Genomic DNA, 11,151 nt, shown 5'->3' with positions numbered 1-11,151 from the left:
TTTCATTTAGTTACACTGTTTTCAATTGTATGTAATGTAACAGTTTTTGTTCTCACGTGTACACAAATTGTTCTATATAATAACATGGCAGTCAGGTGCAATATTTGACTGCAACCAATTACATTCTGGATTTCCTTGAAATAAAAAACTGAAGCTGATTTGGGGTTATTTTATCTATATGCTCACTGTACTCTGTTACTACATATAATTTCAAATGTATAAAACATACTCAGTTTATAATATTATATGCTGCACTGCAGTATAGGATAGATCATTTGAGTTAGGCTATTTTCTCTTGTGTGGCAACAGTGTATATACACATACGTCTATCATTATCTTTCTACTACAGAGCATTTATCCAGATTCCGGAGTTTTCACTGACCCAAAAAGATGTGTCTGAATATGTCTAGCTCCCATTAAGGAAACAGGTTGATGCTATTGCTGACCTCCTGCCAGGGGCGGACTGACAACTCATGGGAACCCCAGGCAATAGGGGATCATGGGGCCCCTGTGTCCTTGCCCAAACTCAAAAAAGCCTATGAAAAAGGTACCATGGGCATCTCATGGGGCCCCCTACTGACCCCGGGCAGTGCCCGAGTTTCCAAATGGTCAGTCCGCCCCTGCCTCCTGCTGAAAATGCTGTTTGGCTGATTGTCATGCTAACCCACTGGCGGCTGTTGATTTCAGGACTTCCAGTCTTTTTCTGAACCAATGCATCAATAAGTGTTGAAGCTAGAAATCTATCATGAAACCCGAGCAACTCGATTTTTCAGTAATAAAAGCCTCCATATATCTTTCATGATTAGTTCTCTTTAAAGTGTTATTAAACCTAGGACTGCACATTCACTATATTTGGTCTTGCACAGTAAACATAGAAATGCAATCATTTTAGTAAATATAAACTGCTAAATACCTTTTTTCATCAGCAGTATATAACAGTATTGTCTCTGCTGGATCAGTGTCCAGCAGAGCATTGGTTAAAGTTTGTAGGGGTTTCCATTCTCTCCTGATTGTCCTATGAGGTTGCATGACCCCTGATCCTCTGTCTGGACAGTGCTGATTGGCCCTTTGCCGATCACATGCACTCTCCCAAGAAAAAAAAACCACTCTCTAGCAATACACCAAACTGAGCATGTTCAGCTCGCCCCCAAGGCTCTGTTCTATCAGAAGATGGATTGCGGATGGTAGAAGAAGGGGATGATCAGAGAAGCCAGGATCAAACAGCCATTTTACACAATGCAGAGGATTAACCCATTAGGTTCCACTGTGAGTTTAACAAGCATGCTTTACTGCATATACAGACTGATTTTACTGTTGTGGGTTTAGAAACACTTTAAGTGGATATTACATTTGTATGATTCCAACAATGGAAAAGCATGATAAGACTCACATAGTTTACTCAATAAATGTTTTTCTTTAATTTTGGCACCATGATGAAAATTAGCAGAGCACATAAAAAACAAAAACAAATTGAAATCTTCCCTATTCTACTCTCAGTACTCGGTTTTCTGATTGCTTTTTGCAGAACTCTTTTTTGCAGAACTAACTTAATTCCTTCGTAAATGATATGGCCATAGAGGAGTACCCTGCTATGAGAATTCTTTTCTGTCTGTTTTCTGTGTTACCAGAAAGAGTAAGAAGGCTACTTCCGGGGTATAAAGAAACATCTGCCCTTTAGTTGCCAGACGGGTTTGAAAGGAGAAAACAAAGTACACCTTGGGAAGGTAGGCAGTGTACTTAAAAAACAGATTTATTTTGAAAGTGTTATGTTTAAGGTCTAGTCCACCAGTTCTACACCTGAGCACCTCCAAGGTAAGTAGTTATTTAGTGCCTGATGACTTCACTAGAAGCTAAAGAAAAAATTCATATATAGAACATTGTACCTTTCTGGTGTAAAAACAAAATACCTAAAGGCCTGGTTCACACCTATGCATTTTTTAGTGCATTTTGCAGAAACGCATTACAGTCCATTTAACATGGTTTCCTATGGGGCATGTTCACATCTATGCGTTTTTTAGCCACTGCATTTTTGGAAAGGGTTAGGTACTTTTTAAAGCACAACAAGGTGCATTTTTGCCTCAACAGACTTCAATGGAAAATGCATTAAGTCCGTTTTTAATGCTTTTTTTTTTTTTTTTTTTGCCAGTAGAATATTATTGACTTTGCTGCCACTTTAATGTGACTTTGAATGGGTGCAACTTTGATGCAAATTCAATGTAAATTTGGATAGGTGTGACTTTGATGCAAATGTTTTGGGTTTTTTATGTCTAATAGGAAAGTATGACACTTGTGTTCATGTAATTCAACTTTGATGGGACTTTACACTCTCTGGCAATCAAGTAGCATCCAAGTCGCACCTATGCAAAGTTGCATCAAAGTTGCATCCAAGTCGCACCCAACCAAGTCTCATCAAATTCGCATCCAAATTGCAGCCATCTAACCAGGGGCGGACTGACCATTTGGAAACTCGGGCAGTGCCTGAGGGCCCGGGGTCAGTAGGGGGCCCCATGAGATGCCCCTGGTACCTTTTTCATAGGCTTTTTTGAGTTTGGGAAAGGACACAGGGGCCCCATGATCCCCTAATGCTTTGAGTTTGGGAAAGGACACAAGGGCCTCCATGATCCCCTATTGCCCGGGGTGCCCATCAGTTGTCAGTCCGCCCCTGCATCTAAGTTGTGTCAAAGTCACATCCAAGTTGCATCAAAGTCACACCCATCCAAAGTGGCATCAAAGTCAATACTTTCTTGTTGGAACCTGCAATACCCAAAAAAAGCGTGTTCAAAAATGTGCCTTAGAAATCACAATCGCAACACAGTCGCAATCAATCACAACACGTCAAAGAACTAAGATGCAACATAGATGTGCTAAATACTGCCCGGCTCCCCTCTGCCCCATGTAATGTATATATCTGATTTTTTTTTCCCAGTGACTGTGCAGCAGTGCCAGTTTTATTGGAATGAATTGAAAACCCCATATGGGCACTGCAGCACAGATGTTGGAAGAAGTCCAGATGTAAACACTGCCTGCTTCAAAGGAGAGCTGTGCAGTGTATTGCGGGTGTACGCTACATCTGACGTCTGTTATTGGGTCTAATAGAAAGCAGTTGGGTGGAGGAACCTGTGCAGGGTTTCTAATATAAGGGTACACCTGTATAACTTAGGACATATTTTTCATATAGCCTTTTCCTGATAGTTATTTTTACATGAAACCATGAGGACAAACAATACATTCCTACTTAGATTGGTAACTGTCATTTGGGTCTGCACAAAATTGTAGCTATGTAGAGACAATAGAATACATCTGTTTTCTTAGCCTTTGTTTCTGAATATGAATAGGAGAATGATAAATATGTATTTGTTTGTTCCCCAGCTATTCAGATTGTATAATTGGGTAGGTTTTGGTTGTGTACAGTTTTGGGGAAGTATGAGTGTGTTTTCATATGTGTGCATATACAGTTTATGCAGAGACATACCCATATGGAAGAAAAATATATCTGAAATATATTTAAAAAATATTCTTCCCAAATATATTGGCATATATTTGAAGTGCTACAATTTTGGCCATACTCAATATATTTCAATATATATTTCAATAAATAAATATATATATATATATATTCACTGCATGTTGAAATGCATTTTTATTACAAAATATATGAAAAATATTTGTAAAAATACATTTAAAATATATTGTATGTCTTTAAAAATACAAATCTACATTTTGGGAATGCATTTACAAATATATGTAAAAATATATGTTAAAATTACTTCAGATTTGTTTTAACATATAAAAAAGTCATTTTAACATATATTTTTACATATATTTGAAAATGCATTCCAAATATTTAGATTTGTATTTATAAAGAAATACAGTATATTTTAAATGTATTTTTAAAAATATTTTTCATATATTTTGTAATAAACATGCATTTCAACATGCATATAAATGTAATATTGAAATATATTTTGAAATATAATGAACGTGGACAAAATTGTGGCATTTCAAATATATGGCAATATATTTGGGAAGAATATTTTTTAAATATATTTCAAATATATTTTTCTTCCATGTGGGTAGCAAACTTAAAAAAAGAACACAAAGGATGAGTCTTCTTTTAAGCAAACTATGACAATTTATAAAACAAAATGAACCATCCATGACACAGATATGTGTGCATATGTGCTGCAAGTAAGGCAATAGATTATGTATGAATAGCTATTTACATTGATGTGTGTACATACGGGGTAACATTCTCCCTATGTGTTTGACATTTTGCATCTGCTATGCTCTAATTGCACATCCTCCCATAAGTCTTTGTTTACTAATACTATACTTTAATCCTTTTCCACTTATAGTATAAATGTGTGGGAATAGTATTCATCATTTATTTACGTATTTATTGGTTGTGAAGATGAGAAGAGGTTTTTATTACATTTTACTGAGTTTTTTATTTTCTGTGCTATGTCATAAATCACTGTTTACTGTCAGTTAACTTTATAACTGTTAAAGCCTAGGAGGAAGAGCAGACAATATTCTAATACCACTGCTCCATTGCTATGATGTATTGTGCTATGGTTCTTTCATTTCATTCCATGCTTTTTTGATTCTTTTAAAGCATATAATGCAATGTCTTCCCTTTTGTTTAACTATATTTTTGTTGATGATAATATGATTATTTTAAGTACATTTTTCTGCTGATTCTCTATATTTCTGGTGTAAATTGAAATAACAAAGGGTTTCTTTTTTCACACATAAGTGGTCAGGGTTTTAGAGTATACTGATGCTTCTCCTAAAACATACAAACTTCCTTCTTTTCATGACTGATACATGCAGATAAGCTGGAGATATGTGCAAAGCAAACACCATGATGTCCATAAAGCCTGGAGAAGAGTATATAGACAGGTAGCCGGATTTATGTGGCGTAGCTTCACAGAAATGTTGCTTCAACTTTTGTTTTCCAGATTATCTTTGAAGAACAGGCCAACATTTGTTCGGCTTCCCAATTTTCCTGAATAAATAATTTCCACAGGATTTCTTTACAAGTGGTTAAGTGTCCACAGTTGATTTTTACATTCGCGGAGTGAAAAGCTCAGCTGTGATGTTCTTGCATCCAAGATAACATATTACACTTCACAGATCCTATTTTTATAATGGTCTTCCAGAAGCATTATCCAGGTTCAATGGCAGTATTGTCCTGTCAATGAACTCTTGTAGAGTCCCCTAGCTGTAAGAGAAGTTGACAAGTTGGAGCCATCAAAGGGAGCAGATGACCATTTATTAGTCCTTTTGATGGCCACTCCTGGCACACCTGTAAAAAAAAAAAAGATATGTATTCAGTTTACCTATATATTAGTTTAGGAGATATCTCATGTTAGGTTGTAGATGATGAGCCCATTGTCTGATGTTTTTTTCTAATATTTACCCCAATACAACATTCATGTGCCCACATGTTAACCAAAATTAAAGAGAGCCCATTATTACAATTCACATATGAATGACACAAGATCATTACTTTGTGTGCCCATTTAAAGTAAATACTAGCTGTCTACATTCTTAGGTTAGGGAATACTGTAGCAATACCCTTTGCTATAGTTCTCATAACCATGACACAACAAATGTGTTCGTTTTTAGAGGAAACTAGATATCAAGCTCTCTACCTCTGAACATTGCATAGAAGACATTGGAGAATTCAGTGCTGAAAGTTTACAACGTGACGATTAAAAAGAGATGAGTTATATGTTCAATAAGATATAAAAAGGAAAGGAGGGAAAGACAAAAATAATCAGAGAATAGGTTCAGGGGAGGAAATAGGCAAGTCCCAGTTTTTTGCAATCAAGCCTCTTAACAATAGAGTCAGTGAAACATTTAGAGCGTTGTAGGTGTGGTCCTTATATATGGATTGCAAACACCTTAAAAATGTGGGAAAAAAAAGAAATGCTAACTGATAGCTTGTTATGGCAGAAGAGACTTAGGTTGATTTACTAAAGGCAAATAGACTGCTCACTTGCAGTTGCACTCATTTTCCCCAAAGTTTAGTGAATGTGGTGAAGCTCTGCTAATTTCCATCATCCAATAATGTGCAAGCAAAAATGCTGTTTTTTATTTTTCTTACACCCGATTGGGTATTCTTTGCACAGCTAAACTTTGCCACAGTACTTAAACCCTAGGGAAAATTAGTACAACTGCACTCGAACAGTGCACAGTCTACTTGCCTTTAATAAATACACCCCTGTGTGTCTCTTCTCCTATAAATGTTTCTTACTTGCCTGCTAGCATTTTTCTTCCTAATTGTACACTAAGCTGCACGCACATTTTGCAGGCACTCCATAGATTCTGCATCACAGTATTTGATTGTCAGAAAAATGCCAACCCCTTAGATCAGTTCTTTACCCAAAATTCGTTATCAAAGTTAGTGCCAGTTCACATATATGTGGATTGGATGTGGTTTGAACCATATCCAATCCGCATGACATGGGAAAAAACATTGCTTCCTATGGTGCCTGTTCACATATTTCCAGTGCAATGGCGGTGCAGATTCGGTGCAGTTTTAAAAAGAGTCATGTCCGATTTCTGAGCAGTGCAGTCTGATTCAGGTGCAGATTACAGGCTATTGACTTCTATGGTAACTGTTTCTAAATCGCGTATGTGTGAATAAGATAAGATCCTGAGCGAATCCTGTCCTGAACCTGATGTAAACCTGACATGAACCGGTGAACAACTACTGTATCAATTAGCTGTGAAACCTGAGCTTTAGTCCTCACCGCACACATGTGTGAGTCAGCTCTTAAAGTGGTTCTAAATCCATGACCTGCATTTATTATATCTGGTCTCCCACAGTACACAGAACTTGGAAATGCAATTATTTTAGTAAATATAAACTGCTAAATATGTTTTCTCATCAGCAGTATATAGCAGTCTTGTAACTTCTATCAGTGCCCATTCCAGCACTGGTCAATCTTGTAGGAGGAGTTTTCATTATCCTCTGACTGTCCTATGAAGCTGCATAACCCCTGACCCTCTGTCTAAACAGTACTGATTGGCCCCGTGCTGATCACATGTACCCTCCCCCTCAAAAAAAACCTCTCTAGCAATACACACCAAACAGAGCATGTGCAGACTTGCCACTGCTGCTCTTTACAATGGCAGATGGATTGGGGATATTCAAAGAAGGGGAGGATCACAGAAGACAGGATCAAACAGCATTTTTACACAATAGGGAGGAATAACCCCTTAGGTTCCACAGTGAGTATAACAAGCATGCTTACTTGTTTTCTTGCTTATATGCCTACTGCATATACAGCTTGATTATAATGTTGGGTTTAGTAACACATTAAGTGTTAAAGATCATTTGTTGCACATGCTCCTTACTAATTAAAGCACAAAGGAATACAAATGATGTGTTCTACTAGCAGTTTGGTTTTGTGTTTGTGTACCATTGAAACTTAGAGATTTAACAATGGTCTTTTTTTCAGCCCTGCTAACCGAACAACTTGGAGTTAACAATCATCTCTAAACACATGTGGGTGGAAGGCAAGGCTTGTAAACACAGAAGATTCATCAAAAAGAAATGTCTGTTTATTACAAAGTTCCCAAAGCAATACCAATGACCCCTTTCAACATTTTGGCAAGCTTTTAGTCTATTGTATTAGTGCTTGGAAACATGTGCTCTGCAAATACTCACTTGCCAGTAATAAGAATTTAACAAGAGGAGTCAGATAAATTGTGCCCCATCAAAAGGGAGGGGAAAATTGTACACAGAGAAAGCCGTGTCCTTCACCAACACCAATGGGATCCTCACACACATGTACATTCCTAATGCATGTCTGTAACTTCTCGGTCTGCAAATTTACTAGCATGACTTCATATGACATGTAAAACCATAGAAAGAAACTATCAAGATTTATTATGGCATTAGGTCAGAAAATTGAAGTATTATAATTAAAATACTTTTTGCTTTTCACAATGTTGTACTCTTATACCATTTCTTAAAATACCATTGAACTAAATATAATTGCTTACATATACCAGATAATTATTGATGAGCTGTGTAACAAGTATTTTTATATACTGTACATACAGGGGCGGACTGACAACTCATGGGGCCTCCGGCAATAGGGGATCATGGGGCCCCTGTGTCCTCGCCCACAATCAAACCACACCCAAAAAAGCCTATGAAAGGTACCAGGGGCATCTCATGGGGCCCCTTACTGACCCTGGGCACTTGGGCAGTGCCCGAGTTTCCGAATGGTCAGTCCGCCTCTGGGTACATAGATTATTCTTCACAGAGGAGCATTCAGCCTTTTTTGCTAAGTCCCTGAAAGAGGTCTTCATCTTCTTTCTTACATTATACTGTGACTTAGGTGCAGGAATTGTTGTTTATACCTCCTCTATATAAATCAGGAGGAGGTACTAAAAGGTTGTGACCTGGTGTGATGCGCTCAGACAGATGACGTTGACCTTAAACATAACTGTCTGAGTGCAGAAACATACAAAAGTGGTGGCAGAAAAATGCCGAGCAGTCCATTGAGTCTGCCAGTTTTCTGTGTGGGTGTGTGTTTTTTTTGGGGGGGGAGAGGGTTTGTTTGGTTTTTTTTCTTTTTGTTTTTTTTTTGTTTTTTTTCTTTGGTTTTTCTTTTTTGTTAACTTTTTTGTCTGAGTATAGATCTATGCTTGTCCCACGCATGTTAGAAGCTATTTACTGTTGACTGGCTCACTACCTCTGTTGGAAGTTTATTCCGAGCTTCAACTACTCTTTCAGTAAAATAGTACTTTATGAGATTAGTTTTGAACTTTCCTCCAGTTAGTTTAAGGTCATGTCTCCTTGATTTTGGTTTTGTGTTGAAAATACTGCCCTTCTGAACCTTATTCACCCCCTTGATATTTTTAAAGGTTTCTCTTTCCTTCAGACTGTACATGTTAAGTTCCTGAAGTCACTCTTGATATGTTTATCCCCCCAGATCTTTCACCCTTTTTGTCACCTGTCTCTGGACTCGTTCTATCTTATATCTTTTTGTAACTGAGATCTTCAGAACTGGACACAGTATTCTAAATGAGGTCCAACTAAAGATCTATATAGGGGAATCAGGAGCTCCTTCCTCCTGCTGGTGACCCCTCTAGTGATGCATCCTAGAATTCTATTTGCTTTCCCCACTGCCTGGTCACACTGTTTCCTCATTTTGCAATCATCTGAAATAAGTACCCTCAAGTCCCTTTCCTCTAAAGTGCTGGACAACACTGTACCCCAATGTTGTACTCTCTCAAGGGATTATTTTTCCTTAGGTGCATTATTTTACATTTAGAAACATTGATCTGCAATTTCCACTTCTTTGACCAATCTTCCAGCAAATGCCAAATTATGTTCCATGTTACATACACCTCCAGGGATACCAACCGTATTACACACCTTTGTGTCATCAGCAAAAAAGACATACCTTACCCAACAAACCTTGTGGTACACCACTAGTGACTGGTCTCTGTTCCAAGTAAACACCATTTACAAACAAACTCTGGCATCTATTCTTTAGCTGGCTGCATATCCACTGAACCACCCAAGGGCTAAGTCCTAGCTTGTGCATTACACTGAGTCAACCTTATTGCCTGGAGCAACACACTTAAATGCTGGGATCTGCTGACACTCTGAATGTAAAAATTGTTGGAATGGTGTTTGCCAAGTCAGCATTGCTGAGCTGGAGGGCCTGTCTGGCTGTGTTGCTGAGGCTACATGTGCCTCTGTATGCAAAGACTTGATGGTGGACTCATGAGAAGTGCATTCCATGTAAAATCAAGCAGCTCTGTGTTTTGGCAAATGCCTACTGTTGCTCGCTAGAAGGTTTTTGAGAGTAAATCTGAAGCTTACGCTTTTAAGAAATAAAAACAGGAGGCTGGAACATTTTTGTGGATGCTTATGTCCCTTTTGAGGGAAGACTGTAAGTAAAATGGTAACTACACTTTAGTGTTGAACCCAGCTAGGTTTTGTTGACCTAGATCACAGTTGCTCCACTGCAATCTTCCAGGATTTAGGTTGATGCCCAGCAACTTATACAGGAGTTGCTTCACCTTTTAGCTAGCACACTGAGCTAGTTTGGGCATCTTTAACAGATTCTTTAAAGTGATGCTAAACCCAAAAATGTTTTTCCTTAATGTATTGCTTGCATTCAGATAAAAAAAAATGTAGTCTCCCTGTGCTCCCCCTTACCTGTGTAAAGGGGAAGAGAGTGGAGAAGATATCGGTGCTGTGCACGGCTGCATCTCTTCTCCCCTCGCTTCCCCTTCACACAAGGACTCGAAAAGCAGCAGGAACCATTTGCTCTTGCTGCTGTCAATCAAATATAGTGAACAGGAAGTGGGTAGGTGGCTCTGTACACACACAGGTCAGGAGCATGCACGCAGCTTGTGTCCCCATAGCAAACAGCTTGCTATGGGGAACACACAAAGAAGAGGAGGAGCCGAAATCACCGACGGAGGACCCAAGAAGAGGAGGATCGGGGCCGGTCTGTGCACAGAGTAGGTGAGTATAACATGTTTGTTATTTTAATAAAAAAAAAATTGTATACTTCAGTAACACTTTAGGATCTCCTCAAAGTTCTCACAAATTACAGACAAACCTAGGGCATTGTTGGGTTTATATCTTCCAAATTACTTCTACATGAAACACTTGACTATTACCATACTTTCTGCTCTGCCCCCTTATTTCTCTAAACCCCTACAGTATTAAGGAAAACCTATACTGTGTGAGATATATTGGATGCCATTGCTGACTTCCTTCCTTTTGAAAATGCCTGGCTGGCTTTAGCTTCAGTTTTGTGAGTTACTAACCGAGAACAGGCATACAGTTAAGTCAAAACTCAAGATTTGTGTTCTTGTTGCAGGTCAGTGACTCAGAAGGTACTGCACACACCAAGTCAGTCAAGTGCAAATCTGAAAATTATGTTGGCAGTTGATGACATTTTGGGCTTAGATTGCATTATGTTGTTAATTAAGATACAAATCTTTGGTGGAGTTCTTCAGTTTATTTCTGTAAAGGATTTGAAGTGTTCAGCTACTAGCAAATACAAATCTTTAATATTGCTCGCAATCAAAGTATTATCCAGTGATATACTACCATTTTTGTGGTGTCAGGCTTACTGTACATGTAACATGTAACATGTAAAT

At 38.2% G+C, this 11,151-nt stretch overlaps 1 protein-coding gene across 1 annotated transcript in view; it reads right to left on the bottom strand.

Moving 5' to 3' along the window:
* Nucleotides 1-4,109: 4,109 nt before the first annotated feature.
* LOC149450757 (twist-related protein 2-like) overlaps nucleotides 4,110-11,151 on the bottom strand; it is a 70,217-nt gene continuing 63,175 nt past the window's right edge. The window contains exon 2 of the mRNA XM_089691386.1: nucleotides 4,110-5,308. The gene's annotated coding sequence lies outside the window, so the exon portion shown is untranslated. The remainder of the gene's footprint in view (nucleotides 5,309-11,151) is intronic.

This window comes from Staurois parvus, unplaced genomic scaffold (assembly GCF_062004578.1).
Source record: "Staurois parvus isolate SC_StPar_1 unplaced genomic scaffold, SC_StPar_1.0 ptg000562l, whole genome shotgun sequence".
Taxonomy (NCBI): domain Eukaryota; kingdom Metazoa; phylum Chordata; class Amphibia; order Anura; family Ranidae; genus Staurois; species Staurois parvus.
The sequence above is the reverse complement of the archived record's forward strand: the minus strand, read 5'-3'. Positions and strand labels throughout refer to the sequence as shown.